Here is a 16,339-nt window from a genome sequence, read left to right on the forward strand (position 1 = left end):
CTTTCTTGAGTGTTCCCATTAGTCTGGATCGAGAGTGTGGTGAGACTGATACAGCGGTCTCTTTTGATGGACAGGATGAGCATTTCAAGTCAGGGCCTACCTGTTCCCCATAGGTGCTACGGATGATAGATCAGGTGTGTGTGGTTCACTCTTCTGTAGGAAGTGCTCAAGGAAAGCACTCTGCACTCTTAACCTGTTCGCCACCTGCTGCTTGACTATCACCAGTGGCATAGTCTGTCTGTTCTGGAGAGGAGGGTTGCACGGGGTAAGGGCTCCTACTTGAACCGATTCAAGAACAGAGAATCGAGAATCCTTGCCTGGAAAGTGGTATAAGAGCAGGACTGGATCATAGACAAAAGGTTCCAGGATTTCTCATTGACCAGGGCAAGTCAGACTCCACTCAGGCAGCGGTGACTCCTCCGCTATGAAGGAGGAGGGTCGCCCCCCTGCTCGCAGAGGCAAATGAAAAATAAAATGATGATCATTTTATTTTTCATCCTGAAGTCGAGTCTTGGGGGACGAGGCCACAGCACTGCGGTTGGGGGAGGAGGAGACGGGGGCACTGCTGTCAGTGCGCATGACAGTTTGGCCGACAGTCTAATGACAGCCAAACCATCATGCACACAGACATCTCCAACTCAGCTGTGTTGCTCGGCGAAGAGACCTGCAGGCATAGCCTCCCAGCTCCCGATGGAGTGCAAAACAATCCCGCTCCTTCTAATCCCGATACTACACTCATGGGTAAGTGAACAGCGTCTGGATTGGCTGTAGAGGAGACTGGGAGCTTCAGCCTGTGCCCAGAGAAGCAGAGAGCAGAACGTTTTTTTAATTGTTTGTTTTGTTACAGGCGCCCCCCCACGCTTCCACACCACATTTCCCTGACACCAGCCGCTACTGTACTTAAGCAAAAAGAACAATTGAAGTATAGAATGCAGAAAAATTTCATACATTCACCCCAGTACAGACATCTGGCCTAAGTCCATCGTTTTTTTGCTCACCATGCCATTCCAGTTTGGACCCAGCCATATGTAAATCAGTCTTGACCCTGTGCCCAATGAGAACAGTCCAGCCCGAACTACCAGGCTAGGGCCTCCCTGGACAGGAAATAAGCATCCTAGCACCGGTTTCGGGCTTTCAGGCAGGCTAGCTTGACCCCAGTGGCATGGAAAGCACTGGACTCGCGTCTGAGCATACCCGTCCCACTCGGGGTTACAAATGCAAAAAGAACAATTGATAGACAGAATGCAGAACAATGTCATACATTCACCCCAGTACAGAGATCTGGGCCTAAATCCATCATATTTTTTGCTCACCTTGCCAATCCAGTTTGGACTCAGCCATATGCAAATCAGTCTTGACCCTGCGCCCAATGGGAACAGTCCAGCCCGAACTGCCATGCCGGGTCCTCCTGCCGGTAGGCAACTTAAGACTTGTGGTGCTGAGAAATAACAAAAAAACAATGAGTCCCTTGCAATGGAAGTCCCCCTGCAATGTGCAGGTAAACATGCAGGCTCTGACATTGCTCCAGACATTCTCAAGAGCCCAAGTATTTTCTGGAGAACTTCTTATGATTCTAAAACTATTATCAAATGCGGTACAGACACAAGTGGCTGACCTACGGTTAATAAACATAGTAATTCGCTTGCACCCTCGACTATGAGCCTGCACCAGTGACTTTTCCTCTGCATATGAAATGAAATGTATTTGTAAAGCGCATAGCTACCTCCGGAGAGGTGTCCCGGCACTGGGGGTTGTCAGGAAGATTAAGTGAGCCATTGCCCAGAGTCACATGGTGCTGGGCTAACCTGCCGCCGGTGCCAGGGATCGAACCGTGAACCCCGTGTTTCGGAGTCCGGCACCCTGGCTGCTGTGCCACACCCTTTGTTCCATGCGCCAGTTTGATTTGTATCTCAGTGCGTAATGTCCTATTACTTACCGGTAATCTTCATTACTCCGGGTCCCGTAGTCCTCGACACCTTCATACTAAACAAGTGGAGATGACCATCTCCTGACAGAAAAAAAAACAACAAGAGGAATGCTGGGACACTAATACTGCCCCTCCCCCCGGGAGTACATAAGCAGTACTCACCCAGCAGACCTCCTGTACTAACAAGCCCAGACAGGAAGGCCGGCCGCCCGGGAGGGAGGGAGGGGTGTATGAAGGTGTCGAGGACTACGGGACCCGGAGTAATGAAGATTACCGGTAAGTAATAGGACATTACCCCCAGGTCCCTCCGTCCTCGACACCTTCATACTAAACAAGTGGAGAATACCAAAGCAGAAACCCGGCCTTCCGCACGCACAAGCACACCCAGGAAACCACAACAAAAGCAGCCACCCAAGGTAGCACCGAGAAGGAGGAAAGGAAGACCGCAGGAAACATCCGGCCCGCAACCCAGAACAGGACAGCAGGGACAAGGGCCGGAGAGACAGAAAACCCAGGGCTCCAAAACAAAGGAGGCCGCCAACCCGAGCAACCGGAAACCGGGACCCGGACCAGAACATCAAGACCAGCCAAAACAACCCACCGGAGAAGACCGCCCAGGCCAAAACCAGCAGGAAGGCACACAGGGCCAGGCAGACCCACCAGGAAGACGAGACAACCCGGAAGAAAGTCAAAGAAGAAAAGGCCAACAGAGTGCAGGCACAAGCACCCAGCCCAAAAAGGAAGGAGAAGCACAGGCCAGAAACATGGCCAAACTCCCAAAAAGAAAGGACCCGAGCTCAAGAGACCCGAGAAGGAAACCCCACCGAGGAGGCCCAGGAAGCAACAAGCACCCAGGAGCCGAACAGGACCGAGAACCCGACCCAAAAGACAGGGACGGGGAAGAACCCCAGAACCCAGCCGAAAGCCCACCAAACAAGGAGAGGCCAACAAGACCGGAAACCAGCAACAAAGAAAACTCAACCCGGTCGGGAACAGAGAAAGCGACCACAAGCCCAGAAAACCCCAACCCCAAAGGGAAGGAACACAAGGCAGGAGGGGAGCACAGAGCAACAGGGAAACCCCAGCAGCCTACCAACGAGGCACAGAGGGCAGGACAAAAGACACAGGACCGCCCAGGAACCCCACACCCAGGCCAGGCAAGCAGCAAGGGCAGGAGCAGCGGGAAAAAGAAAGCCCAGCACCCAGACCACAACCACAAGGCCCCAACCCAGCAACGCCGGAGAGGAGCCAAGCAAACCGCAAAAAAAGAGGCCAACAAACCCCAACAGAACCGGGAAGCCAGGACCAAAGCCAAGCAACCCGACCACTCAGGAGGAACAGCAGGCCCAAGCAAACCCCAGAAGAAGAGCAGAGGACCAAGCAGCAGGAAACCACAGACAACCCGCAGCCAGGAGGGAGGGACCCGCAGAGGCACGAGCACCACAGAACAGCACCCCAACCACAGAAGGAGGGGCAACCAAACAGACCCACACCGGGAACAAAGCCCGGGAAAGCAAGGGAGGAAGGAGCGAGCCAGGACCACCGAACCAGGAAAGAACCCGGAAAAGGCCGGCAACAAACCCCCAGAGCACGCCAAAAAGGGACAGCACAGCCCGAAAACCCAGAAGGCACAGCCCGAAGCCACACACAACCAGCAAGAAGCCGGCAGAACCGTAGCCACAGAACCCCACACAGGCTCACAAACACCGTCAAAACAAGCCCGGGAAGAGAACCAACAGCAGGAGAAGGCCCAGAAGGAACCACCAGGAAGCGGCCCCAACGCAGAACACCCCGCCAGGACCCAAAGGGACACCAGCAGGGAAGCAGAGTCCAAAAAGGAGCCCAACAAGCAGGAGCGGCACGCCCCAGCCAAAACCTCAGCCAGGCACCCACCAAGGGAACCAGACGAGACCAGAATAACTCAGGGAACACCCCCAACAGGAGACGGACCCGGAAGCCAAACGCCCCCAGCAGCCCCAGAAGGCCAGGCAGGGACCAACCCGGCCCGACCAAGCCAACACAGAGCAGACAGCGGAGCACGGGGACAGCACACCAACCCGGAGAACAGGAGGCATGACAGGAACCGGCAGCAGCCCGGAGGCCCCATTCAGGAACAAACCAGGCAGGCACCCCGGCAGAAACAGGAGGGGCAGACAGCCAAAAGCCAGCCCAGGGGGAGCCAGCGCAGAAGCAGCCAGGCCAAGCACACAGAAAAGCCCCCGGACAACACCAGAAGCCCCAAGCGGGAGCAAGGGAAGCCCACACCAACAAGAAGACACAGGCAGGCACCACAAACAGGCACCAAGCAGGGAACAGACGAGGACAGGAGCAGGCAGGGCTGAATCAGAACAGCCGCACCCAAGGCAGCACAAGCCACCCAAGCGCGGGCAGAGGGGACAGACCACCCCAAAGAGCCCCCGGCAAGACACAGGCAAGCACCATGAGCGGAACCAGGCACAGCCCAAGGGACGGGAGAAACAGGACCAGGAACCAGGAGCCCCAAAGGCGACCAACCACACAGAGGCCAGGAAGCGAAGAACCAGGACACCCAAGCAGAGCAGAGGCACAACACCCCCGCATCGGTCCGAGGAACAGGAACACCGGCTCACCACCAGGCGGGGCAGGCAGCCCGAAGAAGAGGGGGAACAGAACGCACCCCCCACAGGCCGTTGCTGAAGAAGATAGGAACGCCATGCAGAAGAGAGCAAGGCACAAGCAAGCACGCAGGAAAAACCCCAACAACACAGGGAACCCCAGGAGCAAGCAAAGGCAGAGCCAGCGAAAAGGAACCAGCCACCACAGAGGCGACAGGAACCCACGCCAACCCCAGGCAGGCCACAAACAGAAGAGCGAAAGCCAACAGCACAGAGAACCAGCAAACAACGCACTGGAGAGGAAACACCTCAACAGAGCCCGAAAGGAACTCACAGGCACGAGTGGCCAAGAGCAGGGGCACCACCCGAAGAAGTGCACCAAAGGGAGAAGACCCCGGCATGCCCCAACCCAGAAAACAGACGAGAGCCGGGGCAAGCGGCAAGGCAGCAGACCCGGAACAGAAACCCGAACCACACAGACCAAGAAGAGGAGCACAGGAACCACAGCGCCCGACCGCCCAGCACCAACCAGACACCCCCGCATCACAGGTGGGGAGGGCGCGGACAGGGAGCTCCAGAGATCACCAGGACGTCCGAGCGACCATAGGCACACAGAAGCACCCGCCACCTAGCCCATACAGGAAGCAAGCAGCGCGGGGCACCCAGAGGCAGCAGGACACCCCTAAGGAAGATGGGACGAAGCACAGCGTGAACACATGCACCCCAAGCAAGAGGCCCCAGCACAAACCTCGGCACCCCCAGGAGGCACCCGACGCAGGAACATGGCAAGGAACAGAAGGTCCGCCCGTCACCACTCCAGGACAGACACCAGCAGGCCAACAGGGTCCTCCTAGAAGAAAAAAAGGGGGCGAAAACAACCAGAGCGGGGGCCAATCAGCTCAACAAGGCCCCCACCGCAACCTGGTGGGAAAAAAAACAATACATACACCACAGACCTCACGAGATACTGCAGGAAAGAAACAGGGCACCCAGCGCACGAGACCACAGCAGCACGCCAAAAAAAATGTAGAAACAACACGTTATCAAAACAAATGTATGTGTAAAGCGTACGTTCACTCCAGCACCAGGGCAACTCGGCGCCGAAATAACAAATGCATCATGTTACCCAACTCAATGGCACACACAATATCAACATCAAACAGATGAAAGGCTGAGTGGACCCGTAGGGAATAGAACCTGTGAGCATGAGGAGTAACACAGGACCCTGAAGCGAATGCATCAGTACATCACGCCACCAGACCCCGGAAAGAAACATTTGCAAAAGAAGCACTAGTAGGCGTCATACATTGTAGCGTGTCAGGCGAGGCTCGAACCATGGATCCCAGCACCAAAGGCGGCAGCGCCAGCCGAGCGGCCACATCCAATTCCTGCAAAGTGGAAGGAAACGAGAATCACAGGCAGTGAACTCGTAACAGAGACATGGCAGCATTCAGCACAACAAAAGCAGAAGACACAGCACAGCAGACAAAGTGAAGCCTCCGGGGCAGGAAGAGAAGTGCTGCGAGCAGAGAGCCAGAGAAGCGAGGCCAGGTGCCTGCTGCTATCAAAGGAAAGGGCTTCCGTCCTGAGCTGAATCAAAGCAAAATTGAAAGAAGCGTGTTGCACTCCGTGAACTGTCAACAACGAATCTGAAATAATTCAGAGCAGGAGCTACCGAGAATGTGTAGCTGGCAATACAGGACGAAATACAGAAAAAAAGCACAGCTTTCCTCAGCTCTAAAATAGATAACCATGTCGATATGGGGAGAAAGAAAGAAGCAGATTGCATGAAAGTCACACGAACAAGCATGACTAAAGGTCACTCCAGGGTCCCGGAAACAGAAAGAAAACGGGACACGAGCGGCAGGCAGAAGAAAAAAGGGATCCCGAAATCGGGACTCACCAGGAGTGGGGGCCAACCCCAGGAACAAGGCCCCCACAGCACCGCCGAGCAGAAGACCATCAGGAGCCCATCCAGCAAGGCACGGCTCCCCGGCCAGGCTCGGGAAGCCGAGCCCGCGACCCGGAAGCAACCGGGAACTCCAGCACCAGCCACAAAGGGCCGGTAGGTGCAGGCAGCACACAGCAAGCCCGGAACTCTCCAATCCAAACACCGGCTCCAGAAAAAGACCGACTCCAAGCAAGCCCGGCAGGCCAGGAGGCAGTCCAGGGAACCCCACGCCCACACAGCCAGGCAGCAGGGCGGGGGGAGAAAAGAAGCACCGCCACTCAAGCCCAGCAGGAGCAGCACCAGCACACCATCAACTCTGTCGACAGACAGAAAAAAAGAACAGGAGGTCTGCTGGGTGAGTACTGCTTATGTACTCCCGCGGGGAGGGGCAGTATTAGTGTCCCAGCATTCCTCTTGTTGTTTTTTTTTCTGTCGGGAGATGGTCATCTCCACTTGTTTAGTATGAAGGTGTCGAGGACGGAGGGACCTGGGGGTAATTGATAAATTCAAGTACTTTTTCTTTTCATGAGTAAAATCAGTGGTCTGGAAATTTGTTCTTGAGTGCTATTGTGTTGAATGTTGATTTCTAACCCCATGCCATTGCCACCTCCCTGAGTACTGGGTGTACTTGGACCTCGGATATCAGTGCTTACAGTCAGTCAGGCCTCAGTTGATAAAGGGACTCATCCACAACATGTGAGGCCCAGTAACTAGGCGACCCCAGAACGGGTTCTGACACACGCTCAGTGTTCCCCACTATGCTGCAAAAAACGTAACAGACCCTCAAAGTAGTGTTTGCAATCCACCGGAAGTCACTGAAATATAGAACCCTGTGCAGCTGAGCACATTTCAATACTTGACATTTTTAGAATCTGTTTATAAGAATTTTAAAAATGATATGGGTTTTTCAAAAAAAAGGCTGTCAGTCACTAGGTGTACAGCAGTAACAGTAATAGATGTCTTGCTTGCTTTCTTGGCGGTGTGTAACGGTGTTGTTACTTCTTCTGTGATTCAGTGAAATGCTGTAAAACTTGTTAAGCATTGTCCTTTCCAGTATATTCAAGAATATGTATTCTAGTTTAAGCATTTTCAGTAGAGACAGAGGTTTATATATTAAAAAGAATAGAAACTTTCCCGGCGAAGGAGGGCCAACTCGTTACACTGACCATGTGAGATGCAGGTTGATCTTGTGAATGAGTAGTGTAGCCCTCAGTGGTTGGAGAGATCTAAAGGGAGCACTAATCATCCTCGAGCTGTGTCTGTATGTACAGAGGTGTCAGGATTGTCGAACTTGAGTAAGGTCTTATCCTGTAGAGCAGCAGTGGGGTATCTAGGGCGTGTCTTTCTCTTGTGTGTATGCAGCGGTGCCCCTAGTGAGGTTCAAATGTTTAGGGATCTAATGGGCATAGTTAAATTGTGTATTTAAATCTCATACTGCAAGAGACAGAGAATGTATAGTACAAAACCTTGTCCCGGTTTTTGTCAGTAAAGAGCCTATCAAAGACTGTTTTCATTTTTCTCTGAGGTGTGTCAGCTGGAATGTAATCCCCAGTAGCATAGATTTAAATAGCCAGAGTATGGAGTGCTGAATGTTCCCCATCCTGAAGGGTATTTGACGCAGTTCTTGTGATGGAGGTTCGGCAAGCCCCACTTAACACCATTGTTGAACGTAGAGGCATGGTTCTAAAAACTGGGTCACAGGTAAACCCACCTCTTCTCTCAGCTGAGCCAAGGAGAAAATATGTAAATCCACAAATACATCTCCTCCCGTCAACAGCTCAGTCAGGGCCCATTTGGCCAGAGCAGAGGCAGTATGAATTCCTAACACCTCGGGGGAAGTAATCGAAGGAATTGTATGAGCATATAGAGGGGCACGTCCAATAATTTGAGTGATTCTGGACCAGGTTCTCCTGGCAGGAGACAGAAGTATATTAGTTGCTGGAGCCTTTGTCTGTGGTTCAATAAGACAAGCAACCAGTTCCCCCACTAAGCCATTTGGAGAGCCACTGCAGTTGAGCATAACTCAAATTTAGGAAATTTCAGTCTTCCCTCCACTATGGGCATCTGAAATATCCCAGGAGACGCTCTGTGCTCCATAAGACTCCTGATGATGATCGTAAAAAACGGAATGCCATTCTGATCTTGACCCACAGTCTGGGTTGATGTGTTTAATTGGGTTGTGGGTATAGATCTGGTCTCTAATATGGCCCACCATGCCAGTAGGTCTGCTTCAGAGTGTACTCACACTAGGTAAGATTTATAATCATTGCATATTTTCCCCCTATGTCCAGTAGTTTTTGATTTTCAGAAGGTGAACTCCCCCCACCCTCTTCTGAGCAAGTAGTGACAAGTCCATTTCTTGAAGTTCCTTTGTTAATGTACGTGTCTCCCCACCAGCGTTGTGATGCTGTGTCCCCACACTACCACCTTGAAAACCTCCCAATCATCAAGTACGTTGGAGACTGTACCCTTGTTTGTGTCAATCTCCTGAAGAGTCTCGAAATACTGGATTGTCCAAAGCAGAGCCCTGGAGTCTCCATGTGGAGACCAGGGAAATATACATTCCAACAATCAGTTGTCATAATCAGGGGGTTATGGTCTGACAGTCCTACCCAGATGTTTCACATGGTGGACCTGTGATGATATTGCGCTCTGATACCCGATTCGGTTCGGGTCTAATTCGCGCTATATAAAACTATAAAAAAATTAAAAAAATATTTCTGATGGATACATCTGCCAGTGGATTCCTCACCTTGTGAATATCCCCCTGCGTCAGCAACGTTCGGAAATTTCTTTTGTTGCACGCCGGCGTGGACGACGTCACAGGAGCACCGCATCGCGCGCGACTCCGACTGTCGTCACTGACTCCTTATTAGGCCTATGTCGGCATGATGACATTAGTTCCCTTTTTTCTGCGTCGTCGACGCTAACGGTTTCTTGGGACCTTCTGTTGTACGGATAGTAACTTTGTTACTTTTGTGGATTTCTGGTTACTGTATCTGTTTGGTGTTGCTGTCTTCTGTCGAGATGTCATCCAGGAAGACGGGATTTAAACCATGCGATACGTGTGGAAGGATGATGTCCATTACCGATCCTCATGGTGACTGTTTATGGTGTCTGGGTTTGGATCACGACGTTAAGGGTTGTCGATCTTGTTTTAAGATGAACCCTAAGGCTCTTCGGGAACGAGAAGCAAAACTGCTCGTTGCCAAATTGAAGGGTAAGGATACCGAGAGAGCTTCGAGGTCAAGATCGAGACGCTCGAGGTCGAAGTCGAAGTCGAGGTCCCGGTTGAGGTTGGCTTCGAAGTCGGCTTTGTGTCATAATTCTGGGTCATCAAAGAAGAAGCATAGGAGAAAGAAGCACAGTTTGAGACATCATTCCAGCAGGGAGTCGGACTCGAAAAAGAAGTCATCTTCACGAAAACATCTTAAGGGCATGATATCGCCCTCTCCAGTTCGTAATCCTGAAGGTGAGGCCACGCCTTTCCAGTCTCGTGATCCTACTCCGGCTCCGGAATTGAATCCGTTTCCGGATCCATATCAGTCTTCGGAGCATGAAGTGTAAGAAGTTCCTCAGGGTTCGACGACTCCGGTACATCATCCTGAAGAACAAGAGGTACAGGAGTCCAATCCGGTGCAGCCTCCTCAGTAGCAGCCGGTGGGTTCGTACCCTCAATTTCTTGGTCCAGGTCAGGACCCTTCGCATTTTCTGAACGCCATGTATGGCGTATATGCGAGGGTTATGTACCCCACAGGTGCGCCGGCTGGTCCCATGGGTCCATTAGCTTATAACCTGGGTGTGCCGCAGGCTTATGCTCCGGCTCCTTTCCTGCCTTTTATGCCGACGCCGACTCCACCATGGCTTCTATCGGCGCCTCCGAGGTCATCGACTCCGTGCACGGCTTCTCCGGCTCCGGAGCGACCTCGAGATTTAAATCGATGCTCGACGCCGGTTCCAGCTTCGCATTCGAAGGCGACTCCGTCTCCAGCTGCTCATTCGATGTCAGCTCCGGCTCCATCGGAGTTGTTACCGGATCCGACGACGTCGGTTCGAATGGAGTGGTCGAGGCGTAGAGCACAGCGCCTTTTGGAGGGGAGAAATTATGGAGAAGCTGAAGTTGAAGAGGGCGAGCTTCAGGATCAGGAGGATCTCTGGTCCTGGGTTCAGGTACATCAAATTTGTCTGGTGGCAAATCATCTGGCCGGAGTACTGAACGTGCGTGCAGACCATCTCAGTCGGCAGTTCTCAGCCGACCATGAGTGGAGGCTTCATCCAGAGGTAGATCGTCATGTCTTTCGGATGTGGAGGACTCCTCAGGTGGACCTGTTCGCCACTCGCGAGAATGCTCACTGCCCGTCATTCTGCAGCCCCCAGTTTTCGATGCAGGGAGCCTTGGGGGACGCGTTTCAGTTGAGTTGGGACTCACAACTCCTTTACGCGTTTCCTCCCATACCCTTGATTCGTCGGGTTCTGAGGAAGATTCGCCAAGACCGGGCCCAAGTAATATTGATTGCCCCGGATTGGCCAAGAAGGGTGTGGTACACAGATCTTCTCCACCTCTCCTCGTGCCCTCCGCTCCGTCTCACTCTCAGGGCAGACCTCCTCTCGCAGTCGCAGGGGCAGGTTCTACACCCCCACCTCCAGACCTTACACGTTCATGCCTGGAGAGTGAACGGGGCAACCTGAATTCCTTTTCTCTCCCACCTGATGTGGTGGATGTCATTCTTTCGGCCAGGCGTGAGACTCCACCAAGTCCATTTATTCTTATAGGTGGTCTAAATTTGTATCCTGGTGTGGGGAGAATTCTGTTGATCCTTTGAGAGCTTGTTTGTCAGAAATACTTCAATTTGCTCTTTCATTGGCGCAGCAAGGTTTTGCTGTGGCTACGGTAAAGGGATATCTATCAGCTTTATCGGCTTTTATCTGTTTACCAGATCAACCATCTTTGTTTAAATCTCCTGTTGTATTGAGATTTTTAAAGGGTTTAACAAATAAGTTTCCTCCTACTCCCTTTATTGTGCCTCAATGGGACTTGAACTTGGTTCTTACATATTTAATGGGTTCTCCGTTTGAACCTCTACACAGGTGTCCTTTGAGACTTTTGTCTTTTAAGACTGTTTTTCTTGTCGCAAATACCTCGGCAAGGAGGGTAAGTGAGCTTCAAGCTCTTAGTTCAAAGCCCCCGTTCTTGACCATTCATGCTGAACGAATGGTTCTTAGGACCAGGTCTGCTTTTCTGCCTAAGGTGGTAACTCCCTTCCATCTAGGACAGTCCATTACCCTTCCTACCTTCTATCCTCCTCCTCACCCTTCCAAGGAGGAGGAGCGACTTCACCGTCTGGACCCCAAAAGGGTGGTGAGCTTTTATCTTGATAGGACTAAAGACTATCGAGTGGATGACCAGCTCTTTGTTGGATTTGCTGGCTGCAAAAAAGGAAGAACTGTGCACAAGCGCACACTCTCTAGATGGATCATACTATGCATCAAAATCTGCTACGCCCTGGCTGGTAAGGAACCTCCAGAGGGTATAAGGGCTCATTGAACTAGAGCAAAGTCATCAACATCTGCTTTGTCTAGAGGTGTACCTGTAGAGGACATTTGTAGAGCAGCGACATAGGCCTCCCTCCACACTTTTGCAAAGCATTACTGCTTGGATAGCGAGGTGAGGAGGGATGGCCATTTTGCGCGCTCTGTCCTTCAGGATTTTCTGGTATAGAAGAGTGGACACCCTCCTCCGGGAGTGGGGACTGCTGTGGGAATCTATTCACAAGGTGAGGAATCCACTGGCAGATGTATCCATCAGAAGAACAAGTTACTTACCTTCGGTAACGCTTTTTCTGGTGGATACAGTATCTGCCTGTGGATTCCTCACATGCCCACCCGCCTCCCCGTTGTCCACTCTTCTATATCTGAGTTTATGACAATGTTTAGATGCATTGATGTGGTTATTTATATATATATATATATATATATATATATATATATATATATATGTTATATATGTTGTTTTTCATGCATTATCTTCACACTATGTATGTATTTTTGGAAATGATGTACTGGGTACATTGTATATGTATATGTCTGCTATCATTGGTCCATCCGGGTGCCTCGAAGGCACGGGAAAAAGGGCAGAACTGATGTCATCACGCCGACGTAGGCCTAATAAGGAGTCAGTGACGTCAGTCGGAGTCGCGCGCGACTCCGTGCTCCTGTGACGTCGTCCACGCCGGCGTGCTACAAAAGAATTTTCCGAACATTGCTGACGCAGGGGGATATCCACAAGGTGAGGAATCCACAGGCAGATACTGTATCCACCAGAAAAAGCGTTACCGAAGGTAAGTAACTTGTTCTTTAACGTGAATGTCACTTATCCCCCGGCCAGTTTGCATTGGCGTATATTTAATGTCTAAAATCAAACATGTGCACGTCAAACCTCCTACAAAACATTTTTCCTTTGTAAAACCCAATAGTCCAGTAGATTGACACCCATTGTTGATTTTTAAAAAAAGCTGAACTTTGCTTTGCGGCAGTAAATCAACGGTCTTGCTCTTTGTCGGATTTCATTGGAAATTCCAGGCAATGATTGGCTGGACATTTTGTTTTTGTTCTAAACTAGTTTATCATAATGGGGAACCAACAATGAGACCTTGTGTAGAGTTTTAGAGCATCTTGAGTAGATCTGTAGGCAGGAATCCTACAAGTTTTACAGAAGGAGGGCTTAGACCTTTTTAATTGATCATACTAAGGAACATTGTGTGGACATTCAGATTTTTGTGGGTTCTCGGGGGAGAAGAAAGGTAAGGCTGTGAAAAAGAACACTGTGTCGAGGTCATTTGTATTAAGTACTGCTACATAGTGACCAAGAAGCTGCCTCCTGGAGGTCTGAGAACCCATCCCACCAGAACTAAGGCTGTTACCACTGCATTGAAATGCTTCGTGCTTGTCTTTGACGTCTGCCAGGCTGTGACATGAATGTCTGTGCCCATCGAACCAGTAGTTTCATATCTATTCTTTAGTATATATTGTAAGGCGAGGAATCTGTGGTTAGAAGTATCCAAAAGCAAGATACTTACATTCAGTAACGCTCTTTTCTGTTGGATGCTCTAACCATGCAACAGGTGCTATGTAGTGCGCTCTGATACCTGATTCGAGTCAAGTTCGCGCTATATAAAACTGTGTAAAAAAAAAAAAAAAAAAAACAACAAAAAAAAGATAGATTCCTCAGAATATACTAAATACCGCCTCCCATTTCTGTGGTGTGGCTCTTTTTAACATCTAAAAATGTCCCAAGTTAGGAATATGTGGTTTTTTCCGCTCCAGTACATCACTTTTGCTGCATTACTTAGCCAGTGTGGTGCAGCACAGCGCCACCTTGTGGCATGCTAGAACTTTGCCCGAGAAAAGTTTCCAGAGCCGGTCTGGGCACCTGAGGAGTATTCTGAGGTGATAAATCTGCAGTTAGAGTATCTACCAGAGAAAGTGTTACCAAAGAAGTAACTTATTTGTTAGGCATGGTGGGTCCAACAAGGAATGTACCATAATCACAAGATCAAATGTGATGAACCCATGATGTCACAGGAGCTGTAGGTTGGCAACGAAGGATGTGGCTTCTGGCAGGAACGGCCTGCCAGTGAAGTTTCATCAGCAGTACCAGGCCTGTTAGTTAGATTACCACGCCTGCTGGAGGAGGCCAAACAGTTATGGATACTCCCCAATCTAGGGCGGGGGTGGTCCTGCTGCTGAATCTCAGTTAAAAATGTTTATCACTCTGTGGTTACTTGCTAAGTACTGGGCACAAAGGTACATGTTTCTATGTCTGGCCTCATTCACCTCGATCAATTCAAGTTTATGTCCAGCCATAACACCTTATCAATCTGAAGCACATAGAACTCATCATCCAAGAGCTGCAGGACCCCATGGACCATACACAGATGCCTGAATGAATTACAGAAAGGCATTTGGCGTGTGTTCTGGATGTGCGGCAAAATTGAGAATGTTGTGAATCATAGCTGCCAAATCTGTATTATTGTTCATCTTAGTGATTGAATCTTTGGCCTACATATTGCAGTCTAAGTGACAGAATAAAAGCATCAGGGCAGTGAAAGTGCCCAACAGGTCAGCCACCTTCACAGGCCACAAAGGCTTCTTATTGGGTCCCCTACAGAACATGCCACCTTATTTCTATAGCCGGTGATGAGATATGTTGCATCTGCTACAGCTTCATCCTAGCCAGGTCTGAAGTCAGGGGTCATATTCACTTTGCAGATCAGGGGGAGAACACCCGAAAGCGACGTGGCTGACTCACACGCTGCTCCCACCAACACACTAGTGCAAGCCCCCACCAGAGTAACATGTCCACACCAGAGAAACATGTCCACACCAGAGAAACATGTCCACACCAGAGAAACATGTCCACACCAGAGAAACATGTCCACACCAGAGAAACATGTCCACACCAGAGAAACATGTCCACACCAGAGAAACATGTCCACACCAGAGAAACATGTCCACACCAGAGAAACATGTCCACACCAGAGTAACATGTCCACACCAGAGAAACATGTCCACACCAGAGAAACATGTCCACACCAGAGAAACATGTCCACACCAGAGTAACATGTCCACACCAGAGTAACATGTCCACACCAGAGTAACATGTCCACACCAGAGAAACATGTCCACACCAGAGTAACATGTCCACACCAGAGTAACATGTCCACACCAGAGAAAGATGTCCACACCAGAGTAACATGTCCTCATGCAGAATCACCCAAGTCAGCCTGGCTTTGAGCAGGAGCTCCTCTCATTACACAAATGCATGCACTCTTCACCATGAGACCCTGTACAAAAAGTGAGGGAGCCCATCCTTGCCAAGCTTAAATGTTAGGCATGGACGAGCTCTTCATCATCTTCACCAAGCTGTTCTTCCAAGAGTTCAGCGGAATGGCCTTGGCAGGTGCCTCACATTTTGTTGCTAGTTCACAGAATTGCTGTAGTTGCCAGATCGTTGACTAATGTGTCTACCTTGCCATGTAACAAAATATTGTAACAGGATTTCAGACGTGTCACAATGGAGTGCTGTAGTGTCGTGTCCTCCCAGTTAGGTGCCAGTCTCAATCCACGTTGCTGAGCAATTTGAGGAAATAGTTCCTCGACAGTCCAGATGTGTGAGAAAATGCTTACTTGCTGAGCACTTAACAAACTTGGGTGAAAACAAAGAAAGGGACAATTGGGGTGTCCACACTTAAGATGGCCTCTTCTGACATGCTTCCAAATTAATGCACAAACAACTTTATCCTACCTAAAGTAGCTCAAATGTTGTGTCTGTAACTGGTCCCAGCAAAAAGGAGACCTGACGTAACCAGTTCCTATAGCACACACGTGGACGGCGGAAAATGTAAGCCCAACCTCATTAGATGTCTTACATTCCAAAAATGAATTCACCTGTCCATGAATTTCAGTGTTTTCAGTTGTTTGCTGTACATGAGATGCCGTCTGTAAATATTTAAATTTAGCTTTTTGTATAGCGCCAAGGTTCCTTGGTGCTAGTTTTGCAGAATGGGCGCACATGACCGATTGTTGCTTTGCCTGGTAATGATACTCCGATTGTCTGTCTTAATTTTGGAGTTCAGTGAATTCCTTGGTTGGCCGGAGATGGAGAAGATGGGACGTGTTGTTGAATACTGCAAGGACTGGTGTGGATCTGAAAGTGTCATGATGTCTAAAAGCGAAAGAGCCATTTATTGCACTGGGATAACAGAGTAATAATGTAGTCGCTGTGCCAGAGCCAGAGGAACCTCTTTTCAGTGTTTGTGCCATGCCAGCTTCCCTTTTTATGCAATAATCTTTACCCCCCTGACTTTT

The 16,339-nt window shown here is 50.1% G+C and overlaps 1 protein-coding gene across 3 annotated transcripts in view; it reads left to right on the top strand.

The window, feature by feature from the left end:
* The window catches only part of LOC144770399 (uncharacterized), a 643,183-nt gene that overhangs the window by 433,385 nt on the left and 193,459 nt on the right, over positions 1-16,339 (top strand). The window lies entirely within an intron of this gene.

This window comes from Lissotriton helveticus, chromosome 7 (genome assembly GCF_964261635.1).
Source record: "Lissotriton helveticus chromosome 7, aLisHel1.1, whole genome shotgun sequence".
NCBI classification, from domain to species: Eukaryota; Metazoa; Chordata; class Amphibia; order Caudata; family Salamandridae; genus Lissotriton; species Lissotriton helveticus.